The 21610-nt window shown below is 53.3% G+C and overlaps 5 non-coding genes and 1 pseudogene across 5 annotated transcripts; 4 read left to right on the top strand and 2 right to left on the bottom strand.

Annotated features, from left to right (window-relative positions):
- The first annotated feature begins 2321 nt into the window (after positions 1-2321).
- LOC142016232 (small nucleolar RNA U3) lies at positions 2322-2521 on the top strand (annotated as a pseudogene).
- A 4107-nt stretch (positions 2522-6628) lies between these two features.
- TRNAS-AGA (transfer RNA serine (anticodon AGA)) lies at positions 6629-6710 on the top strand. The gene has a single exon. It is a non-coding gene; the product is annotated as a tRNA-Ser (tRNA).
- A 9731-nt stretch (positions 6711-16441) lies between these two features.
- Positions 16442-16523, top strand: TRNAS-UGA (transfer RNA serine (anticodon UGA)). Its single transcript has one exon. It is a non-coding gene; the product is annotated as a tRNA-Ser (tRNA).
- Positions 16524-17915: 1392 nt separating this feature from the next.
- Positions 17916-17987, bottom strand: TRNAH-GUG (transfer RNA histidin (anticodon GUG)). Its single transcript has one exon. It is a non-coding gene; the product is annotated as a tRNA-His (tRNA).
- A 2077-nt stretch (positions 17988-20064) lies between these two features.
- TRNAH-GUG (transfer RNA histidin (anticodon GUG)) lies at positions 20065-20136 on the top strand. The gene has a single exon. It is a non-coding gene; the product is annotated as a tRNA-His (tRNA).
- A 1392-nt stretch (positions 20137-21528) lies between these two features.
- TRNAS-UGA (transfer RNA serine (anticodon UGA)) lies at positions 21529-21610 on the bottom strand. Its single transcript has one exon. It is a non-coding gene; the product is annotated as a tRNA-Ser (tRNA).

Below are 21610 nucleotides of genomic sequence, written 5' to 3' on the forward strand. Positions count from 1 at the left end.
AACCGGTGGGCTCGTGCGAGTGCTCAGCAGAGTTTCCAATGCTCCCCAGCCCGTTAGCAGAGCATCCCCAGCTCGGTTTCTTGTTTCTACTGATGGTGCACATTTGCTCAGTCACGAGTGTGCATAAAATGCATTCCACACCTGCATGGAAAAGGTCAGAGGGAACATTGACCCCCAGCTCCTGGGACCCGACACCATTTTCATCCCAGCCCTGAAAAATGTCCTCATCAGATTGGGTTGGGCCAGAAAGAGCTGGATCATCGCTTAGTAAATAATATTTGCAGCCCAAGGCAAAGGGCACAGACCAGGCTTTCACCATTTGGGGCCGGAAGACCATGAGCATCAGGATGCCTGAGCTGGGTCCAGAAGAGCCTAAAAGATGAGTTGCCTTGATTTTAGCCAAATACGACCACCACCACCAGCTTCGGCTGAATTGGAAACACCACCTGGGAAGTGAGACAAAGACCTTGTCTATATTACACCATTAGGTTAACATCAGCTGCCCTGCACTGACCTAGCTGTGGAAGTGACAACGATTCCTCAGCTCTCATCCCCTATTAGCCCTCCTCTACTTAAGATACCTTGATGACATTATTATGATTTGGATTCATGGTATAGAGATTCTAGAAGAATTCCACAGAGACTTTTACAATCTCCACCCCACCATCAACTTATGCCTCGATTACTCCACGCAAGAGATATATTTCCTGGACACTGCAGTACTAATCAAGGATGGTCTGATCAGTACCACACTGTACCGGAAACCCACTGATCGCTATACTTACCTACACGCTTCTAGCTTCCATCCTGCACACATAACGAGATCCATTGTTTCCAGTCAAGCCCTTAGATATAATCGCATTTGCTCTGATCCAACTGACAGAGACCAAAAACTACAAGATCTCTACAAAATATTCATAAACTTGAATTTCCCACCAGGAGAAATAAAAAAAACAACTTGACAGGACCAGACGAATACCCAGAGACCAGCAACTCCAAGACAGGCCCAAAAAAGCCAAGAACAGAACACCACTGGTCATCACCTACAGCCCCCAACTCAAATCACTGCAATGCATTGTCAAAGACTTACAACCTCTCCTTAATCGGGATGCCACACTCCAGAAGGCCCTTGGTGACAGGCCTGTTCTTTTCTCCAGACAACTTCCCAACCTTACGAGGATTCTGACCAATATCTACAGTCTATCCCGCAGGAACACCAGTTCTGGGACTTTTCCTTGCAACAAAGCCCACTACCAGCTTTACCCACATATCTATTCTGGAGATACCATCACTGGACCTAACCAGAGTATTCACAGAATCACAGGCACATTCTCATGTTCCTCTGCTAACATCATTTATGCCATCATGTGCCAACAATGCCCGGGTGCTTTGTATATTGGACAGACTTCAAACTCTCTGCGACAAAGAGTTAATGGGAACAAAACAGACATCAAAACACTCCTGATCCACAAAACAGTTAGTCTACATTTTAATGGAGTGGGCCATTCTGTTAATGACGGAAGAGTTTGCGTCTTATTGAAAAAGAATTTTCAGTCTGCTTTGGAAAGAGAAACTGCTGAACTCTCTTTCATATTCTAATTCCACACAGTAACACCTGGTTTCAACCAGGATGCGAATTTTCTGGGACATTATAGGGGCTCTTTTGCATACTTGGTTTAATCTAATTCTTGACCCTCACCCCGCCCTGCCACTCTGCTCTCTTATTTGCTCACATTGATAGTTTTTTTCTGATTTGTCAACCTTGATTACTGTTTTTGGTTCTCTGTGTCTAAAATATTGAGTCTGTTCTGGGCTGGCTCTGGTCTGAAGAAGTGGGTCTGTCCCACCAAAGCTCACCTCATAAATTCTTTTGTTAGTCTTTAAAATGCTACTTGACTGGTTTTTTGTTTTCATTTCAATTGGTGCCTGTTGATTTCAGTGCCTCTCTACTTTCCTTTTACATCACCTGCACAGCTGGCAAGAAGGAACTAACCTGTCAGAGTCCTCTGTGCCTGATACCTGTCACATGAGAGCCTGTAAGAAAAGTGGCAGATTGGGGAAGTAAAAGGGAGAGGGTTTGATTGACTCCAAAGGGCGCTGTATGCTAATCAGGAGGGGTGTGTCTGCAAACAGCCACATGCGACCACCTCTGATACACTGCGTCCCAAAGCGGGTGAATTGGGCTTCAGCGAAAGGGGTGGTTGATTTTAGACTTTTGTCCCTTAGTTGGAGGAGGGTGGAAGCAGCTGTTTGAAAACGTTCCCCATGGGCAGGAAGCTTGTGCCTGTTCTGCTGGGTGTGCAGCTGAGGAGTATGTGTTTAAGACTGTACTTTTAGGGATCATTTCTGTAGTGTGTAGCTAGAGAAGTGCATGTGGGTGTTCTTGGTCTTACCAACCATGGTGATGAATTGACGTGTTCTCTTTGGAGCATGAGGTAAACAAGCAGTGCTGCTGTTTGTTCTTGATGATTGTTCTTGTTTTCTTTTGGAAGCAAGAAGAAGAGAACCTAGTCTGAGTGGTTGGTTTTTATTGTAAAGTTTAAAAGAAGTTTTTAGTGTGGGGAGAATTGCGTTAGCAGCTTTTGCATGAAATGTTCAGGAGCAGAAAGAGTGAAAATGGTGTTTAAAAGTTTGTTTCTTAGTTGTTAAAAGAATTTTATCCTTTTTTGATATACACACACATTTCCTTTGTTACACTATGCTGCAATTTTCACGTGGGGACCTGGTTCTGCTTTTCTACCCTTTTCTCTGTGGCTGGCTGAATCTGAACCACAGAGTGATGTCAAAAGGCAAACTTTCCAAAGCCACCTTCTGACAGATCAGCTTTTGAAAGCGAGCGTCCGCACGCCCCAAGCGAAAGGAGATTGTGAGCCGCTCTTTGAAAAGACCAGGCTCTTGGTTTGCAAGGAAGCAGCCACATGTCACCGGGTGCTCTTTTGGGAGAAAAGGGGCAGAAAATGCCGTGGCTGCGCTAGCAAGGCAGATAAGCCCTTCTGGGGGCTGCAGCCTGGTGCTCCTTTAAAGGGCTCCTCCAAAACACACTCATTCTGCATATGCCAAGGGCTGGCTTGTACCCAGAGCACCAAGAACTCAACCACATGGAGAAGCCACTTGGTGGCACACAATGGCCCCCAGAGACTCCCTGATGCCCGACCCATCCAGACCATGGTCAGCCTGTAGGCACTGCTCCGAGCTGCCACCCTCCAGCAGCGAGTGATGGGACAGGCTGGTTCTGGGGGATTGGAATGACACCCGCTGGCCCCACAACTTCAGTATGACAAAGAGGCTATTTCTGGAGTTAAGTCATTGGCCGTCCCCTGCCCCCCAGCACCATAACAGACAGGTGCAGCCCACACTCCCCTTGCACAAGGGGGTAGCCATTGCTATGTGGAGGCTCACTACCCTGGACAGCCACCAGTCATTTGGCCATCAATTGGGGGTGGGCAGGGCCACCCTTGTGGCTGTTCTGCTGGAGGTAGAGCATGTTTGGGGCACCTCCCCACCATGGGGAGGAGGGCTACCAGGCTAGGGGGACCCTCAGAGACAGGGGAGAGGGACAGGGTGGGGTGGCTGGGACCTGGTGGGGGGAGGGGAAGGGGATGCATGGAGCACTCCACCATGCACACATGGACATGTTCTCCCCACACACCATTCAGGTCTTCTGGGCAATCAAAAACAACCTACTTTACTGGGTTGTCCGTGTCTGGGATCTGCAAGTCACCCTAATGGGGGCTCAGAAGCTGGACTTCCCCAAGTGCTTCAGAGCTCTGGATGGGACCCACATTACTATCCAAGCCCCAGAATGCAGCACAGGCATCTTCATCAATTGCAAGGGGTACCATTTTGGGGTGCTCCAGACCTGCGTGGACAGCAAGGGGCAATTTATGGCATTGTGGGTGGGTTTGTCTGGGTGAGCCCACAAGGCCCGTATCTTCCAACTCATGGCTCTGCTGCAGCATGCAGGAGAAGACATCCATCCCAACCTGGGAGCTACCAAATGGGGACACCACTAGCCCCACTATATAATGCCCAATGCCATTTACCCCTTGCATGAGTGGCTGAGTTGGCCCTACAGGGGACACACTGAGCCCAGCCAGAACATTTTTATTTAGTTCCTAAACTGGGCTTGCAATATTAGGTGGCTGAAGGGCACTTTCAGGGCCCCCTCAGGATACTGGAGGTCATCCCACGCAATGTACCAGATGTGGTGGGTACATGCTGCTCCCTCCACAACACCGTGGAGGTAAAGCAAGAGCCGTTCATGCAGGGGTGGGTTTTGGGTCTGGCCACGGCTCCAAGCAGCTGGCTGCTTTGCCATGCTGTCAGGCACAGAGGGTCAGGGTGCAGGTCAGGAAGTTCCTCTGGGAGGCCTTTGTGCGGGGGCCCATGTGACCCCCCAACATCCAGCCACCACCACAACTCCCTTCCCACGCACCCAACTCTCGCTATCAACCCCACCCCCCAACACTCCCATACCCTCCCGGCCTCCCAATAGACACCAGGGACAGGGAGTGTTGCTAAGGAAAGTATTTCATGAAACTCTGGCAATGGATTCCAAACTGCATAAACAGAAGTGTAAACGATTAACAAGAGGGATGGGGAACTATAGACAATTGGGGTCCTGGGGTGGGCAGTGGGGGCAATGGAACTTAGAGGAGGTCTTGGAGAGGGGGTGGGGGAACAGAACTCAGAAAGGGCTCTGGGGAGCGGGTGGGAGGCCACAGTCCATATTCTCACAAGGGCTGGGATGGAGCTGGGACCATCAGGAGGTGGGGACAAGGAAGGGGTCCAGTGGGCTCAGGCTTGGGCTCACTGTGGGCTACAGGAAGGGAGGGAGGGCATGGGGGAAGGTTGGGTGGGAGCAGGGCACCAATGTCAGTGACTGTGGGTGGATGGGTGGGGGGAACTGTGGGACACTGTGAGGGACATGTGGAGGGAGGAGCTGCAGGGTCTGTGGGAGGGACTGGTGATGGGGTGGGAGGCTGAGCCAAGCACGTGGTCACAGCCTGTGTGAGGGTGTCCAGGCTGCCTGCCACCCAATCCCAGGCCTCCTGCTCCATCACCAGCCTCTCCTGCATGACAGCAGTCACATCCTGCAGGGTGGTGGTGTGAGCAGTGACAGCAGCAGCTTCCTCCTCCCCACAGTGGCACCAGCACATGCCCCAGCACTGGCCCCATGTGGGCGCTCTTCGGGGTGCAGTTCCAGCCCCCTCGCCCTCTGGTGTGGGCCTTTCTGGCTTGTGTACAGGCCTTGTCTGGCCCCTGGATGGTGCAGCTCTGGAGACAGAAGGAGACCCAGGGAAAGGCCATCAGTACCATGACCTGGCCCTGGGGGCTGTGTGCCCCCCTCCACCTTGTCCCCCCATCTGGCCCGTGGTCCCTGAGGGATCTGTGTGGCTGGGGGGTCCCTGCGAGGGTGGGACATATGCAGTGTAGCTCAGCCTCCATCCCTGGGCATGCAGCCTGTGGTGCTGTCCACAGGGCCAGGTGCTGAGTGTTGCATGAGGCCCCCATCGAGGCTCAGGGAGCACAGCCATGTGGGGTGCATCCAGACTGGAGCTGGTGGCTGTGTGAGTGGGCCACTGCTGGCCTCCCCTCCCCTTGTGCCAGGCATCCAACATGCACGAAACCGACCTTGGTGTCCCTAGAGGAACTGAAGGGAGGCCCAGGTGGAGGGGGCCCAGATGGAGACCTCTCAGGACACAGAGATGATGAGGACCCCATTGCTGGAACCCCTGTCATGGCTCTGGGCTTCTGTTCCTGTGCCTGTTGGGTGGGAGCTGCTGCCTGATACTGGTCCTGACACCTCCTGCAGCCCCCTGGCAAGCGCCATCTGAGCTGGTGGTTTGTAGGACGTGGGTGGTCAGTGCTGCCTCCTTGGGTCCCAGGCGGCCGTTGAGCTCCTGGAAGTGGGGCAGGTAGCGGCCACTGCCCCTCGAGTGGCTGACGTCATCCTGGGCCTGGCAGTTGGCCTGCCACAGTTCCTTCACTTTTCTCCCCAGTAGTTCAGCTGTTCAGGTGGGGTGACCCTCGGAGCTCAGGCCAGAGAACAGGTGGCTGAAGGCTGCAGCATCCTGGCACCAGCCAGTCATGTGGAGCAGCAGCTCCTCATTCCCCAGTGTCAGAAGTCCTTAAACTCAGTCTCACTCCAGGAGGGGCCCTCGTCTGCGTCCCCTGGCTGGGCTCCTGACACACCTCAGATGGGTTGAAGGGGGCTCTGGGGGATACAGGGCTGTGGTCAATGGCCATGGATTGCCCCATGGAACTTTCACTGGGGCAGAATGATCCCCCTCCTCCACCATCTGCTGCCCGAGGGCCACAGGTCCCTCGAATGTTCCCTAGGGACATAGAATACATTTTGCTGTGTGCACCAAGGCCTGGGCAGATGTGCACCTCCAAGAGAAACACCGGCTGCTACCTGTGGGGCTCTCCTAATTAGCCGGGCAGCACCTGCATCTCTCCTGAGCAGCCGCCCAAGCACACAGCTTCCAGGGACACTGCCGGGGCCGGGGCTGAGGAAAGGGGAGGGCAGCAAACCCCACCAGCTGTCTGGCAGTGTTCCTGACCAGCCTCGGCCCACCGAGCATTCACCAGGGCCTCTGGCGTGGGGGGCAGAGACAGTCTTACAGCTGTGATGGCCGAGTGGTTAAGGCGTTGGACTAGAAATACAATAGGGTTTCACTGCGCAGGTTCAAATCCTGCTCACAGCGAGGGCTGTGTTTTAGCCACATCCTGGAACCAGGACAATACAGCAGCACAGGCCCTGAGACACTGCCCAGGGGCTGTCTGTGACCAGTGTGTGGAAGAGGTCAGGGGAGTCTGTGCCTGGGGGAAATGCTGACCCTGGGGCATGGTCACTGCTCTGGCTGCTGCTGGGCCCAGCCTGTCTCCAATGTCAGCCTGACAGTGTGACACTCACCTGTTTAATGCCCTGGCAAGGACTGGGCAGCCCTGGTTCATCTGCAGCCAGAGATAGGGCAGCTGCCTCTAAGGGAAGGGCCTGTTCCCAAGGCTGGCTCAGGGGCTCTGGTCTCTCCCAGCTCCTAAGCTGTGCAGTACACAGCTGGGAAAGGGACAGACACTTGCCCAAGGGGAATGAAAGTCACAATCTCCTCTCTGCCCCAACAGCAATAGACTGATCTACAGAAACAGACACAGGCCAGCATCCCTTCCTATGGTTCTCCCACAGGTTGTGGGGACCAGCTTAGTGCAGGGCCAAAAAGGGGGCACAGCATAAAAACTGTCATCACCCCTTTTCTGGGGCAGCCACCATAGCTGGGAGACCCCGGCTCCTCGGCTCTGTGGGGCAGACTCAGTGATGCTCCTTTACTCCTGGAGCCCCTGGTTCTGGGGCTGAAATTTGGCTGGAAGCACCTCTGGGTAATGGACTGCACAAAGGGGAGGCTTTGCGAGTTGTCTGTGGGGGCACTGTGATGTGAGAAGAACTTGCTTTCCCCCAGCTCCAGCTCCTTCAGTGGGTTTGGTGTATAATTTCTTCCTTGTTTTTTTTTTTTTTTTTTCTTCTCTCTCTCTTGTCTGTTTGAAAAAATGTCTCTGCAAAGAGAGGTGTGAGAATTTTTACCTGGTTTGTTTTTCATGTGTATTAACAATTTGCGTTTTATGTGTATGCTCTTGAATGTTTCATGCCGTTTTTTCCAAATGTATTTGATGTGCTGTGTGGATGAATCTGTGATTTTATTGAATTTTTTGTGTGCTGCATAATTTTTGCCCTTTTAAGGTGTGGGTCGCTGTCCTCTGGAGCAGCAGGGTGGATAGGTTGTAGGCTGAGGGCTCTATAGCCGTGTCTACACATGCATGCTACTTCGAAGTAGCGGCACTAAATTCGAAATAGCGCCTGTCACAGCTACACGCGTCGGGCGCTATTTCGAAGTTATCTTGGATGTTAGGCGGCGAGACGTCGAAGTCGCTAACCTCATGAGGGGATCGGAATAGCGCCCTACTTCGACGTTCAACGTTGAAGTAGGGACCGTGTAGTCATTGCGCGTCCCGCAACTTCAAAATAGCGGGGTCCGCCGTGGCGGCCATCAGCTGGGGGGTTGAGAGACGCTCTCTCCAGCCCCTGCGGGGCTCTATGGTCACCGTGTGCAGCAGCCCTTAGACCAGGGCTTCTGGCTGCTGCTGCTGCAGCTGGGGATCCATGCTGCAGGCACAGGGTCTGCAACCAGTTGTCGGCTCTGTGGATCATGTGTTGTTTAGTGCAACAGTGTCTGGGAGGCGCCCTTTAAGGGAGCAGCTTGCTGTTGAGTCAGCCCTGTGACCCTGTCTGCAGCTGTGCCTGGCACCCTTATTTCAATGTGTGGTACTTTGGTGTATAGATGTTCCCTCACAACGCGTATTTCAATGTGGTGCTGCGCAACATCGAAGTTGAACATGGACGTTGCCAGCCCTGGAGGACGTGTAGACGTTATTCATCGAAATAGCCTATTTCGATGTTGTTACATCGAAATAAGCTACTTCGATGTAGGCTTCACGTGTAGACGTAGCCTATCTGTGTCAAAAGAGACACATTGTAAAAGAAGCCAGAGGGTTCTTTCTTTTCAGGAGAATGAGGCACTTTCTTGCACAGAGAACAGCTGTTATGTAAAAGTACAACAAAAGACAGAACCATCTGCTTCCCACCTGAGGCAACTCCCCCAGCCTTTTCCAATGTGGTCTTCTTGAACATTTTACATTCCTCTAATGCTGCCCTGACTGCACTTGTATCGAGGGCCAAAAGGAAAAGACCATTTTACCAGCAGAAGTTGGATGAGCATCAGGCTCTTAATCTGGCAGTGCCGGGCTCAAGTCCTTCTCTGGGCAGCTGGCTGTTAATTTGCTTTGTGCCCCTGGAGCCCAAAGAGTCCTGCCTACAGCTGGAGCAGTGGTCCAGGCTCCAGACTGGGGGGTGATGCCCTAGAAAGGAAAACTCACTGGAAATCTTCCATGGTCGTACCGTGCTTAGTACTCTGCACCGTAGCTGCAGAAACCTTGGTTCAAATCCAAGTCATGACAGTAAGAGCACAGGGCTGGTACCGCTTTTATTTTCCCCTAAAGGGCGGTGAAGCACTGCAACGCGTTACCTGAAGAGGTGGTGAAAACTCCATCCCTGGAGGTTTTTAAGCCCTGGCTTGACAAAGCCCTGGCTGGGATGATTTAGTTGGGGTTGCTCCTGCTTTGGGGAGGAGGCTGAAGTCAATGATCTCCTCAGGTCCCTTCCAGCCCCGGGTTTCTGTGGTTCTAAGCCCATAGCCACAGGAATGGGCCTGGAAAACACAGGGTCTGTCTAGTGGAAGCTTTGTGGGGCCAGGTGCTGAGAAAGCCCCGGGCAGAGAGAGGGAGACCTGGGAGACACAGGATCTGCAGAGAAGCAATAAGGACACAGTCCATGCTGCCAGCTGAGGGTGAGAGGTGCCCAGAGGGCAATGCCAGCCAGCCCCAAAGGGTAAGGGGCAGGTGGGGAGGGCTGGAGCCATTGTTCAGGGCTCTGCTTCCTGCAGTCTGAGTTCAATGTCAGAAGCACCTCCTGGGGCTGCCTTACTGAGGCACAGCCCTAAAGCTCTCTGAGCTGCTTCCCTCTCCTGTCCTGCACGAGAGTGAGTGGGGTGACTGGCGCCTGGTGGAGCCAGGTCTTTCGCCCAGCCAGATGGAAGGGTTCAGGCGATCGGTTGGTGCGCTGGAACTTGGCAGTGTGCCCAGAGCTCCCTGGAGTCCTGATGCTGGTGTGATCTTGTGAGCCTGGGGCAGCCCTCCCTGGAAATGCCGTATCTCTCCTGCTGAAGGCTCTGGTGCAGTGAGAAGTGATTTAAACTCCCCACTCGCATGTCCACAGCGCTCTTCTGACCCCAATAGGCCCCCTGCCGCCCATCCCTGCAGTGTGGGAAACAAAAGTTTGTGACCAAGAGAAAACAAAGGAACAGGACGGGAGGTGTTACAAGGCAGGTCACAGGCATACAAAGCTTTCAGAAGCCTTCTTCCATGCCGTGCTGGGGAGTTTGCAGGCCTGAAAGTCCCTCTGCAACACACCCCCATCTGGGGTGGGTCATTCAGTGCTTTTCTCAGAGCTCTGATTGTACAAAGGTGACCCCAGAGGGAAGAAGCAGAAACCTGGGATAGATGCAGCCTCCCTCTGACCTTCCTGGTGCCACGTGGCTTGTGTTTCCTCTGTCCCAGCCACAAGCTGCCCAGCGTGTAGCCTGGAAGCCTCAGGGTTATGTGCATGGACATGGCCAAACCGATCTGCTGAGCCTTCAGCTGTACCCTTGTTTTCCCAATGGGCCAACAAGACAGCAGGCGGTACAGGATGAGCCATCAAGCAGGGTAGGCAGCCTTCCAGGCCAAGCCACCCGAGCCATTGGCTGCCCAAGCCCCACCCTGCTCGGGCCAGCCACCCACCCTCTAGCCTGAGCTGCCCGAGCCCCACACTGCCAGTAAGTTTCCCACCCTGTCAGAATGGTCCTTCCTTTGCTCCTATATGTATGACCTTCAATTGGGCTGTACAGAAACACATATTTGATTGCACTTTGTTCATCAAGGTGTCCAGATTGGTTTGGGTTAGTGACCTGTCTGTACCCTTCATTGTTTACTGCTCCCGCAGTCTTTGCCTGCGTCTACACTACAAAAATAACCATGAAGTTAAGTATGGACACACACCAGACAGCGAAGCTGGGCACCTCTCCATCCCCAGGAATAGAGTAAAGACTTCGACGTTAGCTCCCAAAGGGCAAATGTGTGTAGACTCTCTGCTGCCTACTTCGAAGTCGCGCCTAACTTGGAAGTTAACTCTGAAGTTAGTTTCTAGTGCAGATTCACCCTTTGTGTCCTCTCTCAACTTGGTCCATAATAACTTGATGTTGCCTTCCAGGTCACTCCTAAAAATGTTACATAGCGGTGAGTCAAGAGTCCCTGTAACGCCTCATGAGAAACACCCTCAGCTTGAGTAGGACTCCCTGTTTACACTTACATTTTGAAACCAATTGGTGAGACAGTTCTTTTAATCCATGTCGTGTGTGTTATGTTTATATTGGATCATTCTCGGTTCTTAATCAAAATGTTGTGTGGTACCAAGGCAAGTGCTTTACACCAGACTAAGTCAATTGTATCAACTCTATGCTGTTATTCGACCAGCTTTGTAATCTGGTGAAAATCTCAGGTTAGCTTCACAGGAGCTGTTCTCCATAAACCCATGTGATTAGCATTATCTTCCTTTCATTTTTTATCAAGTCCCATACCAGAAGCTCCATTATTTTTCCTGAAATCAGGTTCTGGCAAACAGGCCTATAACTACCCAGTTCAGTCTGTTTTCCCTGTTTAAACATTGGCACATTCACTTTCTTCCAGTTCCTCACAATCAACATTCATAGTTCAGCAGACTCCTTGGCTAGCTCTTTTAAAACTCTTGGATCCTTTCAGATTTGCTGCATTTAAAATGTCTAAACTTAGTAGCAACAAGGTGGGCAAAGTAAGAGCTTTTATTGAATGAATGGATGCTCCTGTCATGAGTGCAGGGGACTGGACTAGATGTCCTCTCGAGGTTCCCTTCAGTTCTGTGTTTCTGTGTTGGTGAAAGAGACAAGCTTACGCACAAAACTTCATGTTTTTCTCCATTTCAATCTAGCAATAGACCAATACTGATTCTTTTTTAGCCTAAAGTGCTTAAATAACTCCCTCTTATTGTCCTTAAATTTCCTGCCCATAGAGTTTTCTCCTGTGTCCTTTTGCTTCTATTATCAATTTTCTATCATTCTGCCATCTGATTTCTATTTATTGCTATCAGTTCTTCTCCAGGCGGTTGCTCGTGTCCATTCAGTGGAGGTGTGTGCCCTTGCTGCATGCGCAGGTGCAGCTGGTGCACCGAAGGTAGCTGGCCCGTGCAGGAGGTGCCCCTCCACAGAAATGTCAAAGCGTTACAGGTGGTTCACAGGGCGTGCGAGATCTTCCGCCCTCACCTTGCAGGTAAAGTGGTTTGGGTCTTCATGGACAATACAGCCATGATGTTTTATGTCAAGCACCAAGGGGGAGCTCAGTCCAGAGGGCTCCGTCAGGAGGCCGTCCGTCTCTGAGCCTGCTGCACCCAGCACGGCGGTCACTGGGAAGCCGGCCATCTCCGGGTGCGAGGAGTTCCTTGGCTGACCCGCTGGCAGACAGTTCTCCTCTCCTGGGCTCTGAGATGGCCCTATTGTTCTGGACTGTCTGAGGTCACCGCCTCCCCACCGCCTTTAACCAATCAATTAAGGTTCTTCAACAGGCCCTTGTGATGTCACTGCCACACCCACCCCTGCCCTGCAGGGCTCATGTCCTGCCCCTGGCAGCCCCTTGTGTAAACACCCCCTAAGGATCTGGAGCAAAAAAGGCACATAAGAAACCCAACAGCTGCTCCAATCCTCAGTGCCCTCTGGGCTGCAACTCCCACTGCCCTTATGTCTATGCTGGGGAGCTGGAAGGTGTTGCTCTGGGCAGTCCATGTTGGTCAGCCCCACCAAAGCTCATCACTTCATCAATTATTTCACTCGTCTTTAAAGTGCCATAGGGCTGTTTTTTGGTTTAAGATACAGACTAACACAGCGACTTCCAGTCACCAAAGAGCACTCCTGAGAGAGGGGCACCCTGGCTAAGCTGATTACCATATCTACCGCATAAGAAGGAGATCTGGGGTTTAATCCCTAGTAGTGTCTTGTTCTATGTGTAACCCTTCTATTAATGCCAGATGCCTGCCAGAAGGGCCCCGTTCAGCTCTTGTGGGGTTTTCCTGTCAAGGATACAACCAACTGGCTCGAGCCCCCGCCCAGTGGCCTGGGACAATTTCACGCCCCCCCCGCCCACTGCTGGGTGCCTGTAAGGCCGTTTCTTCCCCCCACCCCGCCCCGCCGCAAGCACAGAGTCTGAGATGGAAATGGCTTGTTTAATGACCATAACCTACCCCAAGGTTACAGTGACAGACGCAGTGTATCTAAGCAAAGAAGAGACAAACCCCCTTCACCCAGATCCCATCCCCATATGCAGTAGAACCCAGTCTCTTGCTGGGGCTCTTGGCCCTTTACCCCACACACAGTTACAGGGTGAACCTTCTGCGGTGCAGTCCCAAACCCAGAGCCCGCAGATACATCACCAGGGCAGTACTAGCTGTCCACTTGTCTGCAGCCTCCCCTTCCTGCCACCAGCCACAGCCCACACTCGTCCAATGCCGCTTCTCCTACCAGCTGCCCACCAGTTGCCCTTGTCCCCTGCTGCTCCTACCAGCTGCCCACCCACTGCTCTCATTCCTGCCTGCCAATCACCATCATCACTCTCAACCCCACTGCTTGGGATCACCCTAAGACAGAACCCTGTGATTTCAGCTCTGCAGGGCCTCAGCTGCCAGTCTGTGATTCCAGCTCTTCATAGTTCTCATATGAGGTTTCATAAACACCCTAGTATCCAACTCTACCTTTGAACAAATAGAAAGAATTAGTCAAAACAAGCTTACAGCTATATGGCCAAAACATAAGCAAGACCATGGCCTTGAACAAGCTAACTCTATCATTACCCTTCCTCTTCTTTTTTACAATGCTTTAAACCAGGGAGCCCTGTGTAATCAATGTCTGACACAGCTATGGCGACTGCCCTGTCCCCCACAACAACCCAGAGCATTGGTGAGAGCTCACAGCTCCCACACTGAGTGTCAGCTTCAATTGTGATTTTACAACTACGTGTTTACAATAGACCAAATCTCATGGCTGACTTGCTACCCATTAGGCTTTGCCTGAAAAGGTATCACACGTGCACACCTTTGCATTCTCATGCAAATGATCTCTGGGAGACACATTCCTCCCAGCCTTCAGCAGCCTTGTGTTCCTGCTGCCACATTCCTGACATATGTATTCCCTAAAGTTCTCCTATGCTTGGCAGGGGAGCAGAGGAGACCCCCCTTGCAAGCCCAGCCCATGATGGGGCAGGAAAAGGCGGATGAGAGAGGAGGGGTGGAGAGAATCCAGTTGCAGCCTGGAGCTTGGGAAAAGGCGTCTGTGACAGCTGCTTGGAAGATGGCAACCTCTGCAGGTGGGGCAGGGCAGGACAAGAAGGGTCACTCTCCTCCCGTGTCCCTTTGTCACTGACAAAACCCAAATGAGTTGGGAGAAAAGTCCCAGCAAGGCACTGTGGCTCCCCTGGCCGTGCACCTGCCAGGCAAATGGAGGGGAGGGAACCAGCACTCACTGGTGCCTGGCCAAATATTTCTGGCAGCCTCTCAGCTGTTTTGCAGAACCACTGGGCTGTGCTGGCGAGTTCAGAGAGGGGGGAGCTGTTCCAGTGGTTCCCAGGGGTGGGGCACCCAGGGCCAGGGCTGTCCCTGAAACCCCTTCACCCCTTGCCTCTGCAGAGCGGAAAGGGAAACCCTGAGACACGGCCCTGGGGCAAGGCCTGGAGCAAAGCTCCCTCCTCCCCTCCCTCTGCTTCGATCGTAACCCTGGAAGAGAGAGATACGAGCGGCACATCTCGCCCAGCACTGCTCAGAATGAAGGGAACTGCCTCTTCTCTCACCCACCCCAGGCAAAACCCTCCCTGCCAGCCTCTTGCTCTTGGCCACAGCCTTCTATCTGGTCCGGCCAAGTGCCACCTCCCCCACCCCCACCCATTCAGGAGGTGACTGTGCTGGGCCTTCTCCTGGGCTGCTGCTCACACAGCAGGGAGCCATGGAAGGAAACAGTGAGGGAGGCATCGGACACCAACGGGCGCTGAGCCCATGGTTGATTATGATGGTGATGATGATGCCAAGAGCCTCCCTCGTGTGTTCCCTCAGCAGCCGCACACCCACCTTTCTGGGCAGGAAAAGAGCACCAGGAATTGGTGATACCCCAACAATGAACATCTACCCCACATAATTGGCTACCCCTGGCCTCTTCCAGGCTGGTACTTACCTGGATGGAGCTGGAGTTCCCCATGGCTGTCTGCACCCAGCCAGGAGGGACAACACCACTCAGGATCCCGTCTCCACTTTACCCCAAGGCCTGGCACTTGGTGAGCATGTTCAGAGCAGCCTGCAGACGAGAGGCCATGAGCAGAGACAGCAGAGTGTGGGGGCGGGAATGAGCCCTGTCGAAACGACCTGCCCTTCCCAGGGGAGGAATGGGACAGACAGACACCGAGGCATGTGCGGATCAGCACCGCCAATGAACACACACACTGCCAGCTGGGCGCGCTCTGCTAATCAGCTGGGCGGCATTTGAATTGCTCCTGGGTGGTGACCCAAGCACTCAGCCTGTAGGAAACACTTGTGTGAAGAAAACGCTCGTGTGAGCTGCATTCTCTGATGCGCTGTGCGAGGACAGCAAGCCACAGAGATGCGGGTGTAGCCGCACTTTGATGAGCCGCTGACGTTGAGGCCTTGAGTGATCAGAGACCGGTAAGCGCACCTGAGAGCATTGCTGGTGCTGCTCTCAGTTCTGCAGGAGCTGGGTGTGGAGGGGAAAGTGGAAATGTGACATCGATGCTCCTTTGGGGTCCTCCAGAGCTGCACCAGGTGCAGCAAGGATCTGGCCCCTTGCATTGAGTGGGGGATGGTCTCTAAATGGGGAAAGTCCACCTGTCGGAGGAGGCAGAGTTCATAGTTCTGCAGTGGTGTTTCCCTGAGCTGAGACTGGCTACAGACAGAATTTCAGTCTCTTGCTTATTTAATTCTATGACTTTTCTCCGAGGCATTTTCAGAGCTGGAGCTCAGGAGGGTGTTTGTGCCCTGCCTTGCATAGAGAACCAGCCCTGACGGGAGAGCGGCTGCACATGAGGTCGCTGTGGTGTCTCTGGCACATGTACATTGTCGCTGCACAGCCCAGGCTGACCATTTAATCCTTGTTTTGTTTGGCTCCATGTGTGGGATCTCTAGAAATGCTGCCGTTCAAATTCAAAGGAGGCCATTGGGAGAAGTTCCACCTGGGGAGAGATGTGAGGGAAGGATAACAAAGGAAGTGATTCCACTGTGAGAAGTGTGTCTAGGTGCCGGCTTTTGGAAACCTGCTGAGCGTAAATGAAAATGTTCTTCTATTTGCACCTTGTGGCAACAATATTTTCTGAATTAGAAAGCTGTGATTTTTCCGATTTTACATTGAACTTTAGCCGGGGCAGCATGATCCCGCTCCCCCACCATCTGCTGCCCCAGGGCCACAGTTCCCTCGAATGCTCCCTGGGGATGTAGAATACATTTTCCTCTGTGCACCAAGGCCTGGGCAGATGTGCACCTCCAAGAGAAACACCGGCTGCTGCCTGTGGGGCTCTGCTAATTAGCCAGGCAGCACCTGCATCTCTCCTGAGCAGCCGCCCAAGCACACAGCTTCCAGGGACACTGCCGGGGCCGGGGCTGAGGAAAGGGGAGGGCAGCAAACCCCCCCAGCTGTCTGGCAGTGTTCCTGACCAGCCTCAGCCCACTGAGCATTCACCAGGGTCTCTGGCCTGGGGGGCAGAGAAAAGTTGCACAGCTGTGATGGCCAAGTGGTTAAGGTGTTGGACTTGAAATCCAATGGGGTTTCCGTGTGCAGGTTCAAATGCTGCTCACAGTGAGGGCTGTGTTTTAGCCACATCCTGTAACCAGGACAACACAGCAGCACACACCCTGAGACACTGCCCAGGGGCTGTCTGTGACCAGTGTGTGTAATAGGGCAGGGGAGTCTGTGGTGGGGTCACTGCTGTGGCTGCTGCTGGGCCCACCTGAAGGCTCAGCAGGTCTCTTTGGCCATGCCCATGCGCATAACCCTGAGGCTTCCAGGCTACATGCTGGGCAGCTTGTGGCTGGGACAGAGGAAACACAAGCCACATGGCACCAGGAAGGTCAGAGGGAGGCTGCACCTTTCCCAGGTTCCTGCTCCTCCCCTCTGGGGTCACCTTTCTACAATCAGAGCTCTGAGAAAAGCACTGAATGACCTGCCCCAGCTGGGGGTGTGTTGTAGAGGGAATATCAGGCCTGCAAACTCCCCAGCACGGCATGGATGAAGGCTTCTGAAGGCTTTGTATGTCTGTGCCCTGCCTTGTAACACCTCCTGTCCTGTTCCTTTGTTTTCTCTTGGTCACAAACTTTTGTTTCCCACACTGCAGGGGTGGGCGGCAGGGGGCCTAATGGGGTCAGAAGAGCGCTGTGGACACGCGAGTGGGGAGTTTAAATCACTTCTCACTGCACCAGAGCCTTCAGCAGGAGAGACATGGCATTTCCAGGGAGGGCTGCCCCAGGCTCACAAGATCACACCAGCATCAGGACTCCAGGGATCTCTGGGCACACAGCCAAGTTCCAGCGCACCAACCAATCGCCTGAACCCTTCCATCTGGCTGGGCCAAAGACCTGGCTCCACCAGGCGCCAGTCACCCCACTCACTCTCGTGCAGGACAGGAGAGGGAAGCAGCTCAGAGTGCTTTAGGGCTGTGCCTCAGTAAGGCAGCCCCAGGAGGTGCCGCTGACATTGAACTCAGACTGCAGGAAGCAAAGCCCTGAACAATGGCTCCAGACCTCCCCACCTGCCCCTTACCCTTTGGGGCTGGCTGAAATTGCCCCCTGGACACCTCTCACCCTCAGCTGGCAGCATGGACTGTGTCCTTATTGCTTCTCTGCAGATCCTGTGTCTCCCAGGACTCCCTCTCTCTGCCCGGGGCTTTCTCAGCACCTGGCCCCACAAAGCTTGCACCAGACAGACTCTGTGTTTTCCAGGCCCATTCCTGTGGCTATGGGCTTAGAACCACAGAAACCCGGGGCTGGAAGGGACCTGAGGAGATCATTGAGTTCAGCCTCCTCCCCAAAGCAGGAGCAACCCCAACTAAATCATCCCAGCCAGGGCTTCGTCAAGCCCGGGCTTAAAAACCTCCAGGGATGTAGATTTCACCACCTCTTCAGGTGACGCATTGCAGTGCTTCACTGCCCTTTTGGGGAAAATAAAAGCAGTAACAGCCCTGAGCTGGGCTATCACTGCCATGACTTGGATTCAAACCAAGGTTTCTGCAGCCACAGTGCAGAGTACTAACCACTGTACGATCATGGCCAGCTGGAGAAGCTTTTTAGTGAGCTTTCCTTTCTAGGGCATGTAGCTTTTGTCTGGCCCTGTCGACTTGTTTTTTTACTTCTCCTGGTAGGTAATTCAGGTTTATGAACATTTGGTAAAGTTTTTGTAGTTTTTGGTCTCTGTCAGTTGGACCAGAGCAAATGCGATTGTACCTAAGAGCTTGACTGTAAACAATGGATCTAGCCACGTGTGCAGGATGGAAGCTAGAAGGGTGTAGATAAGTATAGCGATCAGTAGGTTTTCGGTACAGTGTGGTACTGATCAGGCCATCCTTGATTCGTACTGTAGTGTGCAGGAAATGTATCTCTTGCATGTTGTAATCGAGGCATAAGTTGATGGTGGGGTGCAGATTATCAAAGTCTCTGTGGTGGCCGGGGCTGAAGAAAGGGGAGGGCAGTAAACCCCACCAGCTGTCCGGCAGTGTTCCTTACCAGCCTCGGCCCACCGAGCATTCACCAGGGTCTCTGGCCTGGGGGGGCAGAGGTGACCTCACAGCTGTGATGGTCAAGTGGTTAAGGTGTTGGACTAGAAATCCAATAGGTTCCAATCCTGCTCACAGCGAGGGCTGTGTTTTAGCCACATCCTGTAAGCAGGACACTACAGCAGCACACACCCTGAGACACTGCCCAGGGGCTGTCTGTGACCAGTGTGTGGAAGAGGCCAGGGGAGTCTGTGCCTGGGGGAAATGCTGACCCTGGGGCATGGTCACTGCTCTGGCTGCTGCTGGTCCCAGCCTGTCTCCTACGTCAGCCTGACAGTGTGACACTCACCTGTTTAATGCCCTGGCAAGGACTGGGCAGCCCTGGTTCATCTGCAGCCAGAGATAGGGCAGCTGCCTCTAAGGGAAGAACCTGTTCCCAAGGCTGGCTCAGGGGCTCTGGTCTCTCCCAGCTCCTAAGCTGTGCAGTACACAGCTGGGAAAGGGACAGACACTTGCCCAAGGGGAATGAAAGTCACAATCTCCTCTCTGCCCCAACAGCAATAGGCTGATCTACAGAACCAGACACAGGCCAGCATCCCTTCCTATGGTTCTCCCACAGGTTGTGGGGACCAGCTTAGTGCAGGGCCAAAAAGGGGGCACAGCATAAAAACTGTCATCACCCCTTTTCTGGGGCAGCCACCATAGCTGGGAGACCCCGGCTCCTCGGCTCTGTGGGGCAGACTCAGTGATGCTCCTTTACTCCTGGAGCCCCTGGTTCTGGGGCTGAAATTTGGCTGGAAGCACCTCTGGGTAATGGGCTGCACAAAGGGGAGGCTTTGTGGGTTGTCTGTGTCATCACTGTGATGTGAGAAGAATTTGCTTTCCTCCAGCTCCTTTCTTTCTTGCTTGTATAATTTTTGTCTGTTTGTTTATAAAGCTGTCTGTGCAAAGAGGCATGTGAGAATTTTTATCCAGTTTGTGGTTGACGTGTGTTAATAGCTTGATTTTTATGTGTATTTCCTTGAATGTTTCTTGCTGTTTAACACCATTTTTTTCAAATGTACTTGCTGTGCTGTGTGGATGATTCTGTGATTTTATTAAACTTTTCGTGTGTTGTATAATTTTTGCTCTTTTAAGCTGTGGGTCACTGTGTTCTGGAGGACGAGAGTGGGTAGGTAGTAGGCTGAGGGCTCTATTTGCGTCAAAGGAGACACATTGTAAAAAGCCAGAGGGTTCTCTCTTTCCAGAAGAATGAGGCACTTTCTAGCACAGAGAACGCGTGTTATGTAGAAGTGCAGCAAAAGACAGAACCATCTGCTTCCCACCTGAGGCAACTCCCCCAGCCCTTTCCAATGTGGGCGTCTTTAACATTGTACATTCCTCTAATGCTGCCCTGACTGCACTTGTATCGAGGGCCAAAAGGAAAAGCCGCTTTTACCAGCACAAGTGGGATGACCATCAGGCTCTTTATCTGGCAGTGCCGGGCTCAAGCCCGTCTGTGGGCAGCTGGCTGTTAATTTGCCTTGTGCCCCTGGAGCCCAAAGAGTCCTGCCTGCAGCTGGAGCAGTGGCCCAGGTCCCAGACTGTGGGGTGATGCCCTCGAATGGAAAGCTCACAGGAAGGCTTCCCCAGCTGGCCATGATCGTACAGTGGTTAGTACTCTGCACTGTGGCTGCAGAAACCTTGGTTCAAATCCAAGTCATGGCAGTGATAGCCCCGCACAGGGCTGCTACTGCTTTTATTTTCCCCTAAAGGGCGGTGAAGCACTGCAATGTGTTACCTGAAGAGGTGGTGAAATCTCCATCCCTGGAGGTTTTTAAGCCCTGGCTTGACAAAGCCCTGGCTGGGATGATTTAGTTGGGGTTGCTCCTGCTTTGGGGAGGAGGCTGGACTCAATGATCTCCTGAGGTCCCTTCCAGCCCCAGGATTCTGTGGTTCTAAGCCCATAGCCACAGGAATGGGCCTGGAAAGCAGATTAGCTGTCTGGTGGAAGCTTTGTGGGGCCAGGTGCTGAGAAAGCCCCGGGCAGAGAGAGGGAGTCCTGGGAGACACAGGATCTGCAGAGAAGCAATGAGGACACAGTCCACGCTGACAGGTGAGGGTGAGAGGTGTCCAGAGGGCAATGCCAGCCAGCCCCAAAGGGTGAGGGGCAGGTGGGGAGGTCTGGAGCCATTGTTCAGGGCTTTGCTTCCTGCAGTCTGAGTTCAATGTCAGAGGCACCTCCTGGGGCTGCCTTACTGAGGCACAGCCCTAAAGCTCTCTGAGCTGCTTCCCTCTCCTGTCCTGCACGAGAGTGAGTGGGGTGACTGGCGCCTGGTGGAGCCAGGTCTTTGGCCCAGCCAGATGGAAGGGTTCAGGCGATCGGTTGGTGCGCTGGAACTTGGCAGTGTGCCCAGAGATCCCTGGAGTCCTGATGCTGGTGTGATCTTGTGAGCCTGGGGCAGCCCTCCCTGGAAATGCCGTGTCTCTCCTGCTGAAGGCTCTGGTGCAGTGAGAAGTGATTTAAACTCCCCACTCGCATGTCCACAGCGCTCTTCTGACCCCAATAGGCCACCTGCCGCCCACCCCTGCAGTGTGGGAAACAAAAGTTTGTGACCAAGAGAAAACAAAGGAACAGGACGGGAGGTGTAACAAGGCAGGTCATAGACATACAAAGCCTTCAGAAGCCTTCTTCCACGCCGTGCGGGGGAGTGTGCAGGCCTGATATTCCCTCTGCAGCACACCCCCAGCTGGGGCAGGTCATTCACTGCTTTTCTCAGAGCTCTGCTTGTCAAAAGGTGACCCCAGAGGGGAGGAGCAGGAACCTGGGAAAGGTGCAGCCTCCCTCTGACCTTCCTGGTGATATGTGGCTTGTGTTTCCTCTGTCCCAGCCACAAGCTGCCCAGCATGTAGCCTGGAAGCCTCAGGGTTATGCGCATGGGCATGGCCAAAGAGACCTGCTGAGCCTTCAGCTGGGCCCAGCAGCAGACAGAGCAGTGACCCCACCACAGACTCCCCTGCCCTCTTCCACACACTGGTCACAGACAGCCCCTAGGCAGTGTCTCAGGGTGTGTGCTGCTGTGTTGTCCTGGTTACAGGATGTGGCTAAAACACAGCCCTCGCTGTGAGCAGCATTTGAACCTGCGCAGGGAAACCCCATTGGATTTCAAGTCCAACACCTTAACCACTCAGCCATCACAGC

Source organism: Carettochelys insculpta, chromosome 7, assembly GCF_033958435.1.
Source record: "Carettochelys insculpta isolate YL-2023 chromosome 7, ASM3395843v1, whole genome shotgun sequence".
Taxonomy (NCBI): domain Eukaryota; kingdom Metazoa; phylum Chordata; order Testudines; family Carettochelyidae; genus Carettochelys; species Carettochelys insculpta.